Source organism: Strix uralensis, chromosome 1 (assembly GCF_047716275.1).
Source record: "Strix uralensis isolate ZFMK-TIS-50842 chromosome 1, bStrUra1, whole genome shotgun sequence".
NCBI classification, from domain to species: Eukaryota; Metazoa; Chordata; class Aves; order Strigiformes; family Strigidae; genus Strix; species Strix uralensis.
In genome coordinates, this window is record NC_133972.1 from 118,064,613 (window position 1) to 118,084,445 (window position 19,833).

Genomic DNA, 19,833 nt, shown 5'->3' on the forward strand with positions numbered 1-19,833 from the left:
ACTGGTCAAATTCACTGAATCATTTTGGCTTGAAGAAAAGTTATAACTGCCAGACCCAGGGAAGTATTAGTTGTGGTATTCTTTTAACTAGTATTATAGCAGTTGGAGAACGCAGGTCAATGTGAGAAAACACCGCTTTCCTTCCTCTGCCAGAGGAGATGTAACCAATAGCCCTCACCTCCCAGAAGTTCACCCATAATATCAACACTTTTTTGTGTTCAGGGCAGAGTATCTGTCTCAATCTGCCTTGTTAACTAGTTTCATTAGTAATTAAAGAACTTAAGAAACATCTAAACTACAGATTTCCCACCTTTCAGTTGAGCATCCTACCCGTCGGGAAGGCAGCCACATTCACTTACTCTAGTTGTCTCAGTTTCTAAAAATCCTATACAGGGTAGAAGAGTTTCAACAGAAGTGACTCTGGGAACCCTACTAAAACCTGACAGCTTGGATCTTTACTACAAAGATCTGACTTAAAATTCACTGCTTTCTGATTCAGGGGCTTGGTAGCACAGAAAAAGTGAGCTGTACATGTCAGAAGTGGTTAAAGGCTACACCATGCAAAGAAGGCGTGCATAAAATCACCCTTCATCTTTACCACTGCTGTGCTTCAGAACAAGGATTGGAATGAAGGTGCTGCCTTCTGGTCTACATTTTGTTAAATATTTTTTAAAATCTTCAAGGGAAATAGATACAGGAGAAGGCGTAGGTAGTCTGCAAGTTGGAACACTCCTCTGGGCTCATTTCTGTGTTTCAATAAATATTTATACAAAGTTGAAAAGTGACAAAACAGAAGAGTTCTCTGGCAATAGGTTAAAAGCGTCTGACTCCTCCTTTTCATTTTCCAGTTTTGTGAATCTATCCCTTCATTTCCTTTGCTTTTCTTGCAAATGCTTGGAAAATTAAATGTTTCATTTAGGGTTGAACAGAATGTTTCATTCAACATAAAATGTAATTTTTGGAGTTTTCATTCTTCCTTGGGGAGAAAAAAAATGGAAAAAAATGGAAAAAAGATTCATTTTAATCCAAACCAAAATCTTGGGTTTTTTTTTTTAACCCAGCCACCAAAGAAAAAAAATCAACTCTTCAAACAGCCTTAATGATACATTCAATCAATGGCAATTGCTAATTCTCAGTTGTCTAGTTGCTGTAAGAACTGCAGGCTACAAAAACAAAATGCTGCAACAGGAAAAGGTGTGCCAAGCATGTCTAAGTAGAAGACAATATGATTATTGTAAGACAAGTGAAAAAGGGAAAAGGGAAAAGGGAAAGGGGAAAAGGAGGAGAGGAGAGGAGAGGAGAGGAGAGGAGAGGAGAGGAGAGGAGAGGAGAGGAGAGGAGAGGAGAGGAGAGGAGAGGAGAGGAGAGGAGAGGAGAGGAGAGGAGAGGAGAGGAGAGGAGAGGAGAGGAGAGGAGAGGAGAGGAGAGGAGAGGAGAGGAGAGGAGAGGAGAGGAGAGGAGAGGAGAGGAGAGGAGAGGAGAGGAGAGGAGAGGAGAGGAGAGGAGAGGAGAGGAGAGGAGAGGAGAGGAGAGGAGAGGAGGGGAAGGGAGACGAGGGGAAGGGGAAGGGGAGGGGAAGGGGAGGGGAGGGGAGGGGAGGGGAGGGGAGGGGAGGGGAGGGGAGGGGAGGGGAGGGGAGGGAAGGGAAGGGAAGGGAAGGGAAGGGAAGGGAAGGGAAGGGAAGGGAAGGGAAGGGAAGGGAAGGGAAGGGAAGGGAAGGGAAGGGAAGGGAAGGGAAGGGAAGGGAAGGGAAGGGAAGGGAAGGGAAGGGAAGGGAAGGGAAGGGAAGGGAAGGGAAGGGAAGGGAAGGGAAGGGAAGGGAAGGGAAGGGAAGGGAAGGGAAGGGAAGGGAAGGGAAGGGAAGGGAAGGGAAGGGAAGGGAAGGGAAGGGAAGGGAAGGGAAGGGAAGGGAAGGGAAGGGAAGAAGGAAAGAGGAAATTGTCCAATGCTGCCTGCAACAAGATAAGTCCCATTGACAGCCACAGTTTTTCTCACTTAGAGAAATGTGAAAAGCAAGCAGGTAATGGGAAATTTGAATCTACCATTCTGGAACATTAATGAAAAAAATTAAAAAGAAAAACCAGGTGAGCCTACGCCAATTCCTCCCAGTGTGTGTGTTGAGACTTGGCTGATGCTGCATTCCACAAATAATTCCTCTTCTCTGTGCCTGCAAGACATTTCAGTGTAGGAATGGGAACACAACCCAACACTTTCAATTAAAATAATTATTCAAAACTGGCAAACTCAGAGATACTTCTATTGTTTCTTGCTTAAGAGGTAGCATTTAAACTTTCAAAGATACGGAGAGGAAATCCTGCATCTCACTTGCCTCTCCTGAAGATCACGAAACCCTTCTAAGGCCTCCATATAAGAGGACATTGTTAATATGTACAGATAAGGATCTTATGGCACATCCAGGAAAACGTTTCTAATAAAACATAAACTATATAGCATTGTACAGTAAAAGGACTATCATATAAAATTATTATATTGTTTGCATAGAACAATGCACTATCCCTTTCTAATTATTTAATATTAATTAAATATCTCACCACATTTTTTACATGCTTTACACTAGTTTCTCTATTAACACAGCTCCAAAGGAAAATATGAGAGATTATCTGAGTTTCTCTTTAGACTGAGAAAAACTAGCCTTCTTCTGGATTCATGAGAACAGCACATATAAACAAATAGCCTTTTTTAATTACAAATAGCTATTAAGTCTCATTTCTTATGCATGATCATTCTCACAGAGAAGCTGGTGTGGTGGTACAAGACTGTGATTTCTAAGCTCCACTGGTTGGTATGTGTATATGCATTATAGCTTTGCTGAGGCAAGTTCTATTCTTTGACTCTAAATGTCTCCCCTGTGGCTCAACCCTTTCCTGTTGCTTTCATGAAAATGAGAAATAGTCCTTGATCACAAAGTTCCCAGGTTTTTCCTCACATTGACAAAGGAGATTGTTGTTAGCCTGCTGGCAAGTGTTTTGAACTGTACCAAAGCAGTGGGATTCAAGTGTATATTCTCATGGACCAGGAAGGGGTTTTTTAATCCTCTGTAGAAGCATTAAGGACACAGCGATGGGAGCATGTAAGAGAGGCCAAGGGCAACTGTCACTAAACACAGGTCTTTGCGCAGTTTCTCAAATTTTTCCACTCATGACCTCACTTCCCAGTGCACTTCGAGGCTCATGACCCCACTTCTGATTACAAGCCCTACTCCTGCAATCAAGTTCCCATCAAGCCACCTCTTAAGTACCGTGACCTCTTCTTTGTAAACCAGTGTCCTAAGAGTCTGGTAAAGAGGTAACTCCCTTGTGATTCCCCCAGCACAGCCACTGCCAGAAAACCACAGGGATCTCAGGCTGCCTTCGCATATACTCTATTTCCTCACACTGGAGACAAGGATATTTCCACCCAAGATTTTTTCTTGGAGAATAATGATCCTGACATTATACCCCCCTGTCCTAAAACTATAGAAATGAGATATTTAAACCCTTAAAATACATGTAGGCCAAGATGCCCACACAGTCCCCCTCTGGCCAGCCTGTACTCCTGGCCCGCGATTCCTCAGGATCAAAGGAACATTTCCACTGACCACCTGAACCTCCACACAGAATGCTGCAGGGTTGAGCGTGGCCACAAAGAGGGTGTGAAACCACACTTTGCCACGACTCTTTTGCAATCACTTCACCTACAATTAGCAATATTCCTTGTGTCACTAATAGAGGGAAGGGGAAACTAAGCCACCATGGCAAACCTTCCTTCATTTTTAATCCTTCCTCATATATCAGTTCCTCTGCTCCTGACTCTGTGGCCCTTCATCTCTGGCTTTACTCCATTTTACCATTGAAGTTGGAGAGTTTTCAATTGTATGATCTTTTTCAGAGGCAGTTTTTAAAGGAGAATACACAGCTAATCACAGAACTATAGACTTGGGTCACAATTTAGGACTGAAACTGATGCCTACTCAGCCTCACACATGCTCTCCTCTTCTTGGTATCTCCTCTTCTGAACTGCCCAAAATCCCACTATATTTCATTTGTCGGACTGCAGATGCCACTGCAGATGGGTAGAACAGCACAAGGATCCACATTCAGTTCTGCATGGAACGTCCTTACAGGTCAGCTTCAGGTATGTGCATGCACATCCACTAAAGCAACAGAGTAGAAAATGTATCCTACAAAATGTTTTTTTGTTTTAATAACAAATAATTCCTTATGGGGTGTTGGAACATCTGCCACACACAAAAAATGACATCTCTGACTGCAATAACCGTACAGAGAACCTTGGATTAAACTGGAACTCTCATATGCATGTTAGTAGCAATGCCACATGACTCCCTCTCTCTGACCCTGTCTTTCTGAATACAGGGGAGATCTTCACACCTATGCACAAAAGCATAGAAGCATGGATTGATTTTCCTCCCCTCCCCACCCTTCCCCCACCCCCTCCGGCGCCTTAAGGAACATGCTTGCCAGAACGCAACCCAGAAAATACCAACTTCCATAGGCATTGCCGCTGTGGGTGGTTTGAGGCTGGTGCACCCATCCCTCTGGGGGAACAGATGTTGCCACTGATTCACTTTGCAAGCATGTGAGTCAAAGTCTACATCTGTGACAACTTACAGTAAAGAATTGTGAGCAGCTGCAGAGCAAAAAGCACAGAGTGAAAAGTCAATCAAGATGTAAGGCAAGATACTGCATCAACCCTGAAAACTGACAAATGGAATCCATTTGATTCAAGCTGCAGCAAATCTACCTGAGCAGAAGAAAGAAAAAGAAAAAAAGAAAAGAGAGACAGACAACAATTCAAGTGCCCTGTGCATGATCCATGGTGACTGCTTTCTGATGCTTTACATACCTCCTTTCACATTAAAAAAAGCTGGAAGGGCTCTGTACCATACTGCAGGACTTCTGACAGACTTCTGATCCAAGTGCTGCAGCCCCCTGCGCCTTCTCCCCATGCCCTCCCTGACCCAGTGAATCATCAGAGGGTCTGGCTGAAATGCTGTCCCTAGCCATTTGCAGTCACAAAAAGACCTGAGATGTTCTTCATTGCAATGAAAGTGTTGATTTAAGTCTGCTGGTCAAATTCCATTTCTACCACTTCTTTTGTCCCTTTGATACAATATTGGCATGCTATCAAAACTAAGAGAGGTTGCTTTGAATTGGTATGCCATGTCTACTTCATACCACAGGCAAGTGCAGTTCAGATGACAGTAATGTAATTGAAGTTTATGTATTGCTCGTTGTTTGTAAAAAGGGTTGGAATTCTCTAGGTGAAAAGTATTGCCTACATAAAGAAGTAAAACTACCTCCATACCTACCTAGGGGAATGAATACTGGGAAAAAAAAAAAAAAAAAAACAAACAAAAACAACCAAAAAAACAAAGTCTGCAAATATTTGATCAACTTTCTAAACAAATGTTTCCCAGCTGGTTTTTTTCTTTTATGTTTGCTTTTCTGGATATTTATGATATCGGGTTTTACTAGCTCAAGTATTTGTAGAAGACAGAAATACACAAGGTAGCATATTGAGGAAAAACAAATTTTAAATGTGCTTTATCCCCTAACTTGACAAGAAGCAGAATTATATTACTACACTGGTCAGTCACAAAATAGAAGCAATTCCATGAGTCTTAAGTAAATTAAGCCTGTGATGTGAGAACTTTCTCAAACTTAGTGGTAGTATCAGTACACCAAAAGACAGTTATCTTTATAATCTTCAAACAACTTATAATAATAATTAACCTAACTTAGTCAAAGTCAGGGTTTTGGCCAGTCAGAACACTTTTCTGGCCGTTACCAAGACTATAATTTCGCAAAAGGAAGCAACATCTTCAAAATTATGTTCTTTATTAATGTTTTGTCTTTCAAACTTGTGTGATTCAGGGATTTCTTAAGTTTAAAAGAGGCAATTTGCCTACTTAAATAGTTTCTATTTCTTGTGTGGGTAGGACTTTCCCTACTGCATATATTAGTTGTACCAGCTTGGTAGTTACATGCAGGGCAGAGATTTTTCACTTTCTTTCTTTAATTCCTGTAACATAGGACTGTCTACAGTGTACAGAACACTTCTGTACATTTGCACTGCATTTATCCATTGTTTTTATAACTATTACTGCATTTATAAATTGCATTTATCAATACTGAACTTCATTTGCTACGAGTAGTTCATTTATCTATATTTCTTAAGGTTCACCAAACTTTTCTCAGTCTTTGTCTTCCTATCTACTTCTTCCACCTGACTAACCTAAATTATTTGGGGGCCATCTGCTGACTTACTGCCTGTGGGCTCACCATCATTTCCAAGTTATTACTGTATACACTAAACATTGGCCCTAACATGGAAATTTGTCAGACCCTGCTCTTAGGATATTGCAGTGATGAAAACTGATCACTAATGGAAATTGATTCCTTCCCGCTTTTTCAGTAATAACAACTCTTTGACTTTTAGTCAGTGACTACTTATTTTTTTAATAGCTGCTGTCTAAAGTCTTTCAAAGTCTAAACAAATTTTACCAACTCCTTTTTCTTTATCCACTGACCACTTCATTGACAAACTCAAAGAAATCCAAGGATTCAACCAGCACAATCTCCCACTGCAAACATGCATTATGATCTTCCAGATTAATTTTATTTCACTAGTTCAAAGCCGTTTGCAAGGACTGAATGTAAGGTTCACAGCCTCAAACTTTCTGAATTGTCTCTAGTCCAATATAATATTTCTTTTAAAAATAAAGAAAAATAAAGAAAACTTTTACACAAAGCTTTTTCAAACAAAAGTGTGAAAAGAAAATTTGGGTGAATTGCCCTAAAAATGTTTATTTTCCTTTTGGATTTTTAAAATATCATCCTATCCTGTTTTTCTTAAACTTTTTTGGGGGGTATTACTAGTGTTCAGCTAGGCTGGTCTAGTCTAGCTCTCCAGACAGATATAAAATGATGGCCTCTAAGACAATTACCCCTCTAGAGTACAATCCTTTATGTGGATATTTTCACATAAATACAGGTTTGGTATCAAGAAGCTGTCAGTAAGGGAAATCAAACAGTGGGGCTTTTAAAGAAAAGACGAAAAAGAGTTGTTATTATTATGCCACTGCATGTATTTCTCATGTGCCTGCACCTTGAATACCCTGTGTAGTTTTGCTCCTCCGACCCCAAAAAGGATATATTTGAACCGGGGAAGGTTCAGGGAAAGGTCACAAGGATGATCAAAGGTGTGGAACAGCTTCCCCACCAGGAATCACTAAACAGAATAGGCTGGAAACGAAATGACCGAGTCGGGGTACGACAGAGGTCCATAAATCACACACGTATGTCACAGGGAGAGCAAGCTGGGCACAATAGGAGCACTGTCCCCTCAGGGCAGGAACCAGGGGTATAGCATGAATCAAGAAGGTGGCATGTGGAAAACAAAGGAAAGGCAGAGGCTCTTCACGCAATGTGTTATTAAGCTCTGGAGTACTTTGCCTCGGGATGCTGAGGATACCAGCAGTTTCAGAAAGCAACCAGACAAATTCACGAAACAAAGGTTTGCAGAGGACAGCTGCATTTTACAGATGCAACTTCCAGCTCAGGGTGGGTTTGAGCCAGTTGCTGGCTGGCAGGAGAGCATACCAGGCAAGCACCACTCATTAAGCACTAAGCCCTATTCCTCTTTTACCTAGATACCCATGGCTTACCAACACTAGAGAGAGGACCCTAGGTTAGGTGGATGCCTGGTCTGACCAGCACTGCCATTTCTACATGCCTGTTTTCTGTCTCTGATGCTGAAAACTACTTCTAGTGACAAATTTTTGCTAGCATCTCAACCATCTCATATACAAGTTACCTGCCAACACTCTTCTTGTGAGAACAACAGCTTGTTTTAGACACCCTTCTTCCAACATTTCTGTCCTTCATCTTTGCCACAGAATAGGACCTCTCTGGAGATAAGTCTTCTGTGGAGTCATCTGAGGAACATCCCAGCCATTGATAAGGAACCGCACCCATACTGAAGTCAAGGGGAGCTACACATGCTTGATGACAGTCTCTGGTATTTACACTACAGTGTACAGAAGGCCTGTAAAAATTGGATAAATTGATCACAGAATACCTGATTCCCCATTCTTTGGACACTTAATCGGCATGACATGTCAGAGCAGAATGACCAAAGGGTAGGTTGGGCTGAACCCAATCTCTAAGTTTAAAGCTAAAAAGAACCATTTTAATTAAAGAAAGCAAAACCAGAAAATAATCCTGTTTTACTGATGTCCTGTATAAATGCCTGTATGATATTTCAAGAGCTACGTTGGATTATTTTGTCCTCCAGGGTAAAGAAAAGTAATTTTTAAAAAAAAACCTTCTTGCAGAGAAAACTTCAGATATTATGGAGGAAATGGGTAAATATATTTAATTGTCAAGACAACCTATAATATTTTCAAGCTTGTCTAACTGTCATTAAAAATTCAGGCCTTGTGAATCTTTTGTCCTGTTTACTTACATGAAATCATTCCCCCACTTGTTTAAAATAGACATTTTTTAATTTATTTATACACACTGAAAGCATAAACACTAATGCAGCAACAACAGAACATCCAACAACAATCCTGGTTGCTAAATTTGACAAGGTCAAGCTAAAAATCCTCTGGGCTTGCTTAATAAACATTCAGTCTAAAAGGGTCAGTAACACTTATCCTTGACTCATCCCAAACTTCAAACTTTCAGAAGACTCTCAAAATAGGCTTTCCACACTAGTGAGACATCCTGCACTAAGAATTAGCTCTGCTTCGAAAAGAATGGGGCAACGTGGCCTGCTTGACATGAAGAACTAAATTTTCTGGGTTTCATTTCTGGAGCTGTCACCAAACCATAGTATAATTCAGTCAGCAGGATGGCAGGCATTTTTTCAATTAAAGAGAGTTTTCTTCTATCAAAATGTGATTTTTGTAAACACAGAGTTTTGATGTTTGTGCTTTTTAAACAATCCAAACTGTTTTATTTTTTTATTATTTTTTAAAAGCTTTGACATTTTCTGCTTTAAAAGCACAGAAAACTCAAAATCATCTCTGTTAAGTTTTTCTTTGCACTGGAAAGAAAAATGTCATAAAAAGAGGTAAAAAATACAATCAGTATTTTTATCTTTCTATACTCAACTCTGGAAAACTGATGAGAGAACAAAGATGTCAACCAAAAATTGTTTTAAATGCTAGTTATATGATGAAAATGTTTCCATTTAAATAGTCAGAGTACTGAACCTAAATCTGTCTCACTTCATCATACATACAGTGTCCTAGAGAATAAACAAATAACAACCTTGGCCTTGGCTGTAAGTCCATTTCACCTGGAACTCCCCACAGTCCCAGACCCACAGTGCTCTGCATCCCTCCTTCCCAAGGATACAACCTTGGGATACTACCTAATCCTTGGCCAGTCCTTCCTAATGCTCCTGGCTCTGGCTTAGGCACAATCCCCTCGTGCTAAAAAGTGACTGGGTTGAGCAGTTGTTATTTTCTGGACAGATCAGTTCTCTGCTCTCTGGTCACCCAGGTGACCAGATCTTGTGCTGGCCAGAGAAAGCAGCTGCTCTCCCAGATGGGAACAAGCATCCAAAAACAGAGAATCCATCTCGGTTCTTTCAGCACCTAGTTTTTAAATTATAGACCCCATCTCTGAGAAGGTTGGGCTGAACCTCCCAGCTCCTATCAGGACATCAGGTTGGTCCTGGCCCCAGGGGCACCAGCAGCCATACTGTGGACAGGCAGCCCCTGGCAGGGCTCCCCAGGAGGTTGCCCTGGGGGAACTGACTGTCCCCTGCAGACAGGCACAGCTCTCCACCTTCCACCATCACGTAGCATGCTGGCCTCCTGGCAGCCCAAAAGCCCTGAAGTAAAGGCAAATCCATCCTTCCATGAGAGCATAGCTGATACTGGCCTCTGTAAATGCTCCATGTGCGTGTGCTGCATGCCCAAGTACACGTTATGTCAGAAATGGTTATGCTAGAAATTGATGAAATTATGCATAATGTTAGGAGCTTCCAGAAAGGAAATAGTAATGTTTACAAATATATAAGATGAGATTTCGTCAGAAGTAAACTATGTGGATGCGGGATCTTGCTTCTTTCTGCATAAAAATCATGTATCTTACACTGTTGGATCCAATATATTTAACAGACAGGAAACAGACCTCAGTCAAAATTAATTTAGCTGCCTGACCTACAGAGTACACGCATGACAATATACAGTGTGGCTCATCTTTGCCTGTATGTATGTGATAATGCTTACCTACTCCTTAAGGTTATTATGAGAATGTTTTAATCTGATTTAATTCAATGCTTCAGTGCCACTTACCTACAGTTCTAAAAGTGGAATGGATGCATCAGTTCATTCCACATAGCAGAGTTGTGCACATAGAACGATGTACTCCAGACACAGGTATAGACAGATTCCCCATATATATAAGATTATTTAAGAACATAAACAGATTCAAGAACAGGACCTAAATGCTGTCTGTGGTGTCTGGCCAGTACATCAGTATTTGCTGGACACTGATACTTGCTATTATTTATTGGTTCTCTTTTTTATTTCTTATTATTTAATAGCCTGATTTATTTTGCACAGTGGTCCACCATTTCATAGAATAATGTGTCTTTTCTGAAAGGAATCACGAGTAAAATTTTTTTCTTTGTTTCTTTTTAGTATTGTACCACTATCTTTTAAAATTTCAAATAAAAGCATGACTGAAATAAAAGACAGTTAAATTACATCCACATGGATACTAATAAGCAGTCTCTAAAGTCTTAGCCAGTTGCCTAACCAAAACACGAAGCATATGGGAAAGAAGCGGGCCTAAAATTAAAAAACAGCAATTCTGTACTTTGATTGTTTAGTCTGTGTGGTTGAAGGGACATGAGCGTAGGGATAGGAGGGCGAGCATTGGAAACATAGTGTGCAATTATTTGGATGCATAATGATGTTAAAGGGCCCCCACCTGCATGTGTAGATCAATATGGTATACATTTAGGTCTCTACTCTTCTAAAAGCTTCTATTCATTTTTGTTTCCTCTATATCTGTACATCTGAAACGTCCAGGACCTGTTTCAATGTCACTGCATCCAGAGCCTTGTGTGGAAGACTGAATAGCTTTACTCCCAGTAGCTTCACTAAGAGCTCAGAGCTGCTTATAAATTATTATTTTTCCAAGGCCCAAATGTAGGGTGCAACAAACAGTGTGCAAAATGAGTCACACGGAGATGCAAGAGTCCATCAGCCTGACTGAGCCTATTTGCAAAAGGCAAAAGGCACACTGCATCGCCACCCAGCCTGCTCCACTTTGAAGTATCTGCAGAACCGGATCCATCTCGCTTCCCAGTTTGTGCATCTTACTAAGGGACAATTAAAGATGGAAAAATGTGAAATTTTTCACAAACACAATTTGCTGGTTTTGTGCTTTCATTGCTACTCAGGCAGATAGAGTGAAAAAACTTTTTCAGAGCCCACATTTCTTTGCTCTGACACAGATTTTGATATGTTGATGAAAAGGCAATAGTTGTCCTCACCCTGCTCTCAGAACAAGCGTTCAAATCTGAGCTATCTTATCTGAAGGGAATCCAGAAAGGACTGAGAAATTATGGTGTAACACGAAGTGATGTGATTTCCAGAGGAGAAGCAGACCTCCACCCACTGCATTATTCAGTTACCGTTGAACAGTACATCAGGCAGCCAATCTGTATCAACAGCAGTAAGAAAGTATGGCAATTACAAAATTCCCTGGTAGATCATAAAGTGATTGTCCTAGATGGGTAAACATATCCTCTGCTCACCAGGAAACAGAATTGAACAGTATCTGGAATTGTTTCTGTCTGAGAAGCAATGATGTCTTGTAGACAAAACAGTGCCATACATCTTGCAGCATTCTTCAAGGGTCGGTATTGGGACCAGCACTATTTAACATCTTTGTTGACAACATTGCCAGTGGGATTGAGTGCACCCTCAGCAAGTTTGCCAACAACACCAAGCTGTGTGGTGCGGTCGACACACTGGAGGGAAGGGATGGCATTCAGAGGGACCTGGACAGGCTTGAGAGGTGGGCCCATGCAAACCTCGTGGAGTTCAACAAGGCCAAGTGCAAGGTCCTGCACTTAGATTGAGGCAATCCCAAGCACAAATACAGGCTGGGTGATAAGTGGATTGAGAGCAGCCCTGCAGAGAAGGACTTGGAGATATTAGTGGATGGAAAACTGACTGTGAACCAGCAATGTGCGCTCACAGCCCAGAAAGTCAACTGTATCCTGGGCTACATCAGGAAAAGTGTGGCCAGCAGGTCAAGAGAGGTATTCTCCCCCTCTACTCATCTCTCATGACACCCCATCTGGAGTACTGTGTCCACTTCTGGGTGGGTCCAGAGGAGGCCACGAAGATGATCAGGGGTCTGGAGCACCTCCCCTTTGAGGACAGGCTGAGAGAGTTGGAGTTGTTCTGCCTAGAGAAGAGACCTTATAGTGGCCTTCCAGTACTTAAAGGGTGCCTACAGGAAAGATTGGGAGGGACTCTTTATCAGGGAGTGTAGTGATAGGACAAGGAGTAATGGTTTTAAACTGCAAGAGGGTAGATTTAGATTAGAGATAAGGAAGAAATTCTTTCCTGTGAGGGTGGTGAGACACTGGAACAGGTTGCCCAGAGAAGCTGTGGCTGCCCCCTCCCTGGAAGTGTTCAAGGCCAGGTTGGACGGGTCTTTGAGCAGCCTGGTCTAGCGGAAGGTGTCCCTGCCCATGGCAGGGGGGTTGGAACTAGATGATCTTTAAGGTCTGTTCCAACCCAAACTGTTCTGTGATTCTATGATCTCAGAAATCTGGGTACCAAGACCTGACTGTAAGACCTGGGATAAATCATGTAGATTATTTTTTAAATGCTCACTAATTTTGGACACCTCAGATGGAGTCATCGTTTTCTGTATGTATAATAAATGTTTTTTAAAGACGCATGGTCCCCTTGTACAAGGACTCAGATCCCCAAATCCCCTGTTTTAGCCCCAGGCCTCTTCACTAGATTCACTGAGGGCATTTTCTGATAAGTAAGGTGAACTTTTTCTCTTGCCTTTCACAGAAGTGGTGAAAAATTAATCATTTCTTGCTGAAGTCTTTGAAAAACATGTTTCACCTTAAAGTAGGGACCCAGCTAAGACAGCTCAGAAAATTATGAGCCAGTGAAAACAACAGATTACCATAGAGAACATTATGCAAACTTAATGACTGCAATTCAGGAGAAGGATTTGTTTATTTCAACAGATCCTTTAGCTTCAGTTTCTGAATGTATGTGATGAGATTATTTGAGTTGAAATAATTATAAAAACTTATGTGGGTTAATGTTCATTGAATGCAGATACAGCCTGCAAAAATTTCTTACAATGCCAGGGCCTTTCCAAACAGATGTTTTATTTTAGTTTTACAAAACCAAGCTGTTTAATCTTGTGACACAATCTCCAGTTTAGACATAAAAGGATTTGGCATCGATACACATATATTATATATATAATATATATGTGTATGTGTGTGTATGTGTGTATATATATACAAACACATATATGAGCAGACACATATTTAAGATATATCTTAAGTATTTTAACACTAATATTCATATGCAGAAGAGAAATAGTACCAGGGGAATATAATGTAGTTGTTATGCTAAACTGTACCCCATTCTGCGTAGTGTTTCTTCAGCTGCAACTATTTACCAAGTGTCCTTCATCAGCAGATAAATATTTCTTTACAAAAAGCTTATAAAACTTTTCTTGTTAGCACATCTCTCTAAATGTTAACTGCCACCATATCTCTGAGGGTGTTACTTCCCTATATCATTATAATAAAATATTTTTTGCCTAGGAGTGTTCTGAATTGTCTCTGCTCTATTCAAGTGTCTGAGACTGTTTAGCTAAATCATGGTTTCTTCGACTTCAGCAACAAGTGACTGTGCTATCAATTAAAAGCCTTCTGCTATGCAAGAGGTCAGGCTAGACCAGGGGTCCCTTGGTGTTATCATCACAGAGAGAAAAAGGAGCCTGAGCTCTTATAAGATAAAGTCAAGGTATGAAAAAAGAGTGGAGGTACAAAAGCAGAGGACCAATAAGGGCTCCATCCACTCTTAAAGTCAATGTTGCATTGCTGCAATACAGGCAAATTTCCTTGAAACTTAGACTGTGGAAACATACCTCCATTCCCACTCTTATCATTCATACCTTCTCAGATGCAAGATGCAAAGCATGCATTAAAACTTAGGACTTTGAAAATGAACACTTAAAGTCATTTCATACCCAAAACAGCTCCTAGCCAAAATCAAGGAGGCATAAAAGTGGGTTAAAGAAACCCAGTTGTTCACTTAACATAAAGGATTTAAATGTTGGAATTGTTTTCTTAAATTAACATTTGTACAGAGAATTTTTTGTTCCATGTCAAATGTGACAAATTTTATGTGCAGCCCATCACAACGCATACTGAAGCCTGAATCATTGCCACTTCTCCTATAACAGAAGTGAACACTTTTAACTTTTGAATATACAGACAAACAACAATACAACAGCAGAGAAAGTTGAGGACAGGGTTTCCTTTCTGTTGCAAACAAACACCCCAAGAATATTTCTTTGCTATTCCATGATCAAAAATTTCTACAACAGCCTCAGGGAACATCTCCTCCTTTCCTTTTAGTGGGAATGAATCTGCTTCTTTACTTGCAAATTATTTTAGAAGCATTTAATTTGTGGTAATTTAAATTTTTCATGAGTACACCTTTCAAAGTGAAATTCTGAAAAGTTTTGCAAGAAATAAGTATGCCTGTGAGATTCATTATTAAACCAAGGCCCACAGAAATTAAATGAGATAACCAGCATAATGCTAGTTCATGGCTGAGCTAGTACTGGAACTTGAGAGTCCTGCTTCTCTGATGTTAGATTGTATGGATTTGAAAAGATAGACATCTTGGATGCTCAGAGGAAAGTGCGCCAGACGAAATAAATCACTGTCAGAAGTGGGTGAGATTCCACTGAAGTGATGCCAGGGGTGAGTTGAGCAATTCATCTTCAAAGAAGTTCATTGCATCTTATCTCCAGGAAGATATTAATGATATTAATGGCACATTTACGCAATGTAAGTTTCAACATGCAAATTATCTTTATGAAGACATTTCTTTTAGTTGTTTGCACTTGCTTTCAGACTGAACTATAAAGGATTTGTCACTAGCCCTACAACCTACCCCACTTCTGTTGAAATGAAAGGTGAAACTCCCACTGACTGCAGTAGGAAACTACTGAACTGTATAAACCTGGACAAAACCTGGAACAACATACTTGGTGGTAGAAGTGTGCTTGAAAATTGAAAAAGCAAGTCAAGAGATAAACATTTGCATCATCATCAGAGTTGGTAAAAAGTAGACTAACTGCCATCCTTTATTTAAGGACCGCTCTGCATCTCTCTGTTTCTGGGATTCAAGTTATCCTGCATATCATGCCATAAAGCATTCCCCATGTTTACATCTAGGACATTCCACCAGTGAATAAGGAATACATAGCTCTTCAGAGCAAACTTCTGTACTGTGAAGATGCCCAAAACCAAGTATAAGCAAGTAAAAGAAAGTTTGGGGAGCTCATGAATAGCTCATGTCAGACAGGAATAAGATGAGTAATAACAGTTTGGTAATGGTCAAACATGAAAACATGTGAGCAATTAAATTGCACTTCTCTCGAGTTCTTGATTGCCCAACCTTGACGTTCAAGGGAGGAGAGAGTCCATGAATGGTGGAGAGTGTTGCAGAGGGCCCTTTACACCCAGCGTATCTACTCCTCTTCCCCTTCCCCTGTATTCCTTGGAGGTATTAGTCCATAGGAATGTTGGCCCTGTTGTGGTGGCATTGTCAGAAAACAGTAGCCATGCTACTGTCTATATTCATAATATACAATGATAAAAATAGCAGTAGCTACAGAAAGGCACTCTGTTTTACACTCTGTGAGTGAAATGTTAGCTCCTACCCACTGCCTGGGTCTCTCTGTGCCCCCCAATGAAAAATGAAAATCCATGAGGCATATCTGGTATGACCTGAGGAATTTGTATAAAGTTCACTCCTTCCTTTTCCTTCCAAACAACTCCACTCATCACAGGAGCTTGCTCCCATTACACACATAACAATTCTCAGAAGGAAATTCTGCTCCCTGTATGTGTGTCAATGCAGAGTCACCGACCAGCCGCTCGTTCTGACCACATTAGCTTCCTCCAAATCTGGGAGAGTAGAGACCAAAGTGAAAGCAGCAGCAGCTGTCTGCCCCTGGTTCACAATGGAGGCAACCTCTGCAAATTGCTCATTTAAAAATATCTCAGGGAGTTTACCACACTTGTATGATGAGCAGAGAGCTCTGTGTGTAGACTCTTTCACATCAGACAATTACTACCAAATGTACTTTTCTTTCTGTAACATGATGGGGAACAGTTCAGTAATTAAAGAGTGGGCTGAAGGGGATATTTTTAGTAACTTTATAGCTTTAAGATCACTGAATTATCTGCCAGGAGTAAGTCGCACACACGTGTGGTTATAATTGAAGTAGCTGCATTATTCCAATGGGAAAAACAGTTCCACGGGTCGCCTGCGCACGGGGTGTTTATTTGTGTGTGCATGTGTCCAACAGAGGAAGAGCAGTGTGAGGGTCAGCACACCTTGGATACCTTCTCCATGGTCCACATCTCGTGCTCTCTGTTTTCCTCCTGGAGCATCCCACACTCACAGGCCCTTACTGCACAAGGCAATGCTGGTACGAGTATGTCCCTTTTGCCAGGTGATTTTTATAACCTTCCACGGGTGCATGTGCCTTGCTGATGCAAGACTAGGCAGCAGTGCGAAGGGAAGCGGCTGAAGGGAGGGCTGGTGAAGGGGCTGCTGAAGCTCCCAGGGTCACAGCCAGTGGATGGGATAGGGATAAAGGGCTTCTGTGCTGCTCTTAATTCTTCCCACAGCAGGAAGAGAAGGTACTTCCATGCGTTGTTGGACACAAGTTAATTGTAACTTTGTCCAAAAAAAACATAAAAGGCAGGAGAGGAGGTACAAGGTATTCTCCAGACACAGAGACCATGCAACTGCTTGGTGCAGTTATTTATAACAGGCAAAGATGCAAAAGAGTACAGAGCAGCTCTCTGTTACTCTGGGCAGTTACTCACTAGCTATTTTCTAGAGCCTAAATAGCATCGGCCCCAGAAAACACAGAGATGTCTTACACCGCCCCAGCTGTTATACTCCTACTTCTTGTACCAAGCACAGAAACAAGAGAGGAAAGAAATGAGCCAGATTTCAGCTGGTTGGTGTCTTTTTTTCCTCCTTCTCCTCTTTTTCTACTACCTACAACTGTACCTTCCACTGCTCCAAGAAAGTTAGAGCTTCTCTCCAAGAAGCTGCTGGTAATATTTTCTCAACAGATAAGCAGTTTTCCTACAGAACCTGGCAGCTTTAAGTAGCCTAGAGAACACCTTACAGCTGCAGACAGAATTGTCTGGGAAGGCTGCAGTTTAATTCAGGCAGTCAGCAAGCTGGCTGACTGTGTACGGACTTGAAAAGCATGTGCTTGGATAATGCACTATCCAGATGCTTCAAAAATTTTATGCATACATAAAATATATTTTGTGCATGTATATGTATTGTATATGTACATATACCACCTATATAAATATATGTATATAACATACATTTTACATTGGTAAATAGGTGAAAATGATGGAAGGAATTCAAAACTTACTGCAGTTGATTGGGAATACCATGAGATGATGCATATACAGGTTTCCCTGTATAGGTTGTGGGGTCTCCCACCTTGGAGATATTCAAAAGCCATGTGGGCACAGTCATGGGCATTATGGCTTTAGGTGGCCTTTCTTGAGCAGGAGGGTGGACCAGAGGACCTCCAGAGGTCTCTTCCAACCTCAACAATTCTGTGATTCTGTCATATATCTTATTTACAGCCATATTAATGCCATTCTATCTCTGGGTGAACTCCTATTCTAAGTTACAGTTCACACTGTACATGCATTCCTTTTGGTCCATGAAGTTATCCACAGATTTGGACTCTTTTTCTGCAGCTGGGGAAACTGAGGCCCTGAGAAACCAAGTGACTTGCACTAGCCTTGAACAACAAGCCAGAGCAGAGGCTTGCCCCTGGCCTCTGTTCCACCCCAGCTGCCAAGACTAGAAATGGTAACTTTCCAAGACTTCTTGTTATTTAATTTTTTCCCTCCTCCTTATTTTCAAACTACTTGGGAAAACATATGCTTCTATGTTTCTTTTGTAGCCAGCTGTGCCCTTGGTGGCCATGATGACACCTTGATTATGTCATTGTTTGAAAGTGTGTGGAAGTGGTATCCTTTTGCTGAAAGATGCTGGTTAGACCTCTTTGGGAATGAGCTTTGATAAAACATACTTGTGCTTGAACATACAAGTGGTTTTGAGAGCCAAGACCCCGAGTCTAAAATTCAGTGAATGTTTTGAACAACAGTCAGTTTTGTGATGAATGAAGAAAAAATGCCTACACATGGGTATGCTTGAGATATCTGCAGACCTCCAAGACTGTGATACCTGTGATTCGAAATCAAGATTGAAAGTGGCTGCTGTAATATCACACTGAGAACTGAACAACCTTAGTAGGAGAATGAGACTGGATATCAGCTGGCCAAAGGGCCACTACAAAAACCCAGAGGCACTGTGAGACAGGGTCACACTTTCAACTTGTGTTTGGCCATTTGTGTATCTAAGAGACATTACAAGAGACCCATGACCAAATACAAACACGGAACAAAACAGTGAAAAAAAATTTCCCACCTGCTCCCTCAAGGCAATACTTAGGGTCCACCCAGACCAGCTAACCACTCAGGTCAGCTATGGGCAGAAGGGCAGGAGACCTTCCACCTCTCCTCGCTGTCCTTTAACAGGGCTGCCTGGAATAGGTTCAATTTCCCACTTTATGTATCTCCCCTGTGTGTTTCCCCTGCTGCAGAAGTTTGCCAAGTGGAAGGAAGACCACGGGCAGTGCTCTGCAAGGGATGAAAATCTCATTTCCCCAAGGATGTTATTAACCTGCAGAAGCATTGGCCTCAAAGGGACTGCAAGAAGAATATTAACTAAGAAAGTAGCTCCCGGGTGCATTAGCTGCTACTTGAGACTCTCACACAAGCTTGGCAGGTCACGTTAATCCATTTTTCAGTTTGAAAATGAAATCTGCTTCTTTGGATAGTTTATAAAAAATTGCCAGGACTTCCATTTTCTCTGAGAAATTAATCAAAATCACTTTAATTTCACTCTGTGAAAATAGAAGTAGTAATGAACAACACTGTACATGTGTTTAAGTTTTTCCCAGAAGTTTTTTCTTGTCTTCAGCAATGGAAACTGTCATTACTCCAACTGGTTGCACGGCACTGCAGAGCAAGAAGATATATGGAGGGCATTTTTGCTCAGATTGCAACAGATTTTCAATCTGCTGCTTTGGCTGTGTGTGGTGGTTTGGTTTTTTTTAAGTCACAACATCAGAAAGCCACTGTGCAAACAATAGAAGGCATAAACAACATTTATGAAGGCATTTTTACCACATTCATTTTCATGGTATTTGAGTGCCATGAATGAATGAAATCAGCAAAGCTGGAGAAGGTTAGGATGGCTGCTTGTACATAGGCTGGAAGAAGAAACATCTTTGGCCCCTGTTTGCCGTGCTTCCAGATGAATGCCGTCAGCAAACAAGCAGCCCTCGCTGTTCCAGCTGGCCTTTCCAACAGCCTCATCCAGGGCCTGATCCAGCCCTCTCTATAGTCAATGGCAAGACCCCCGCCAAGCTCACTGGG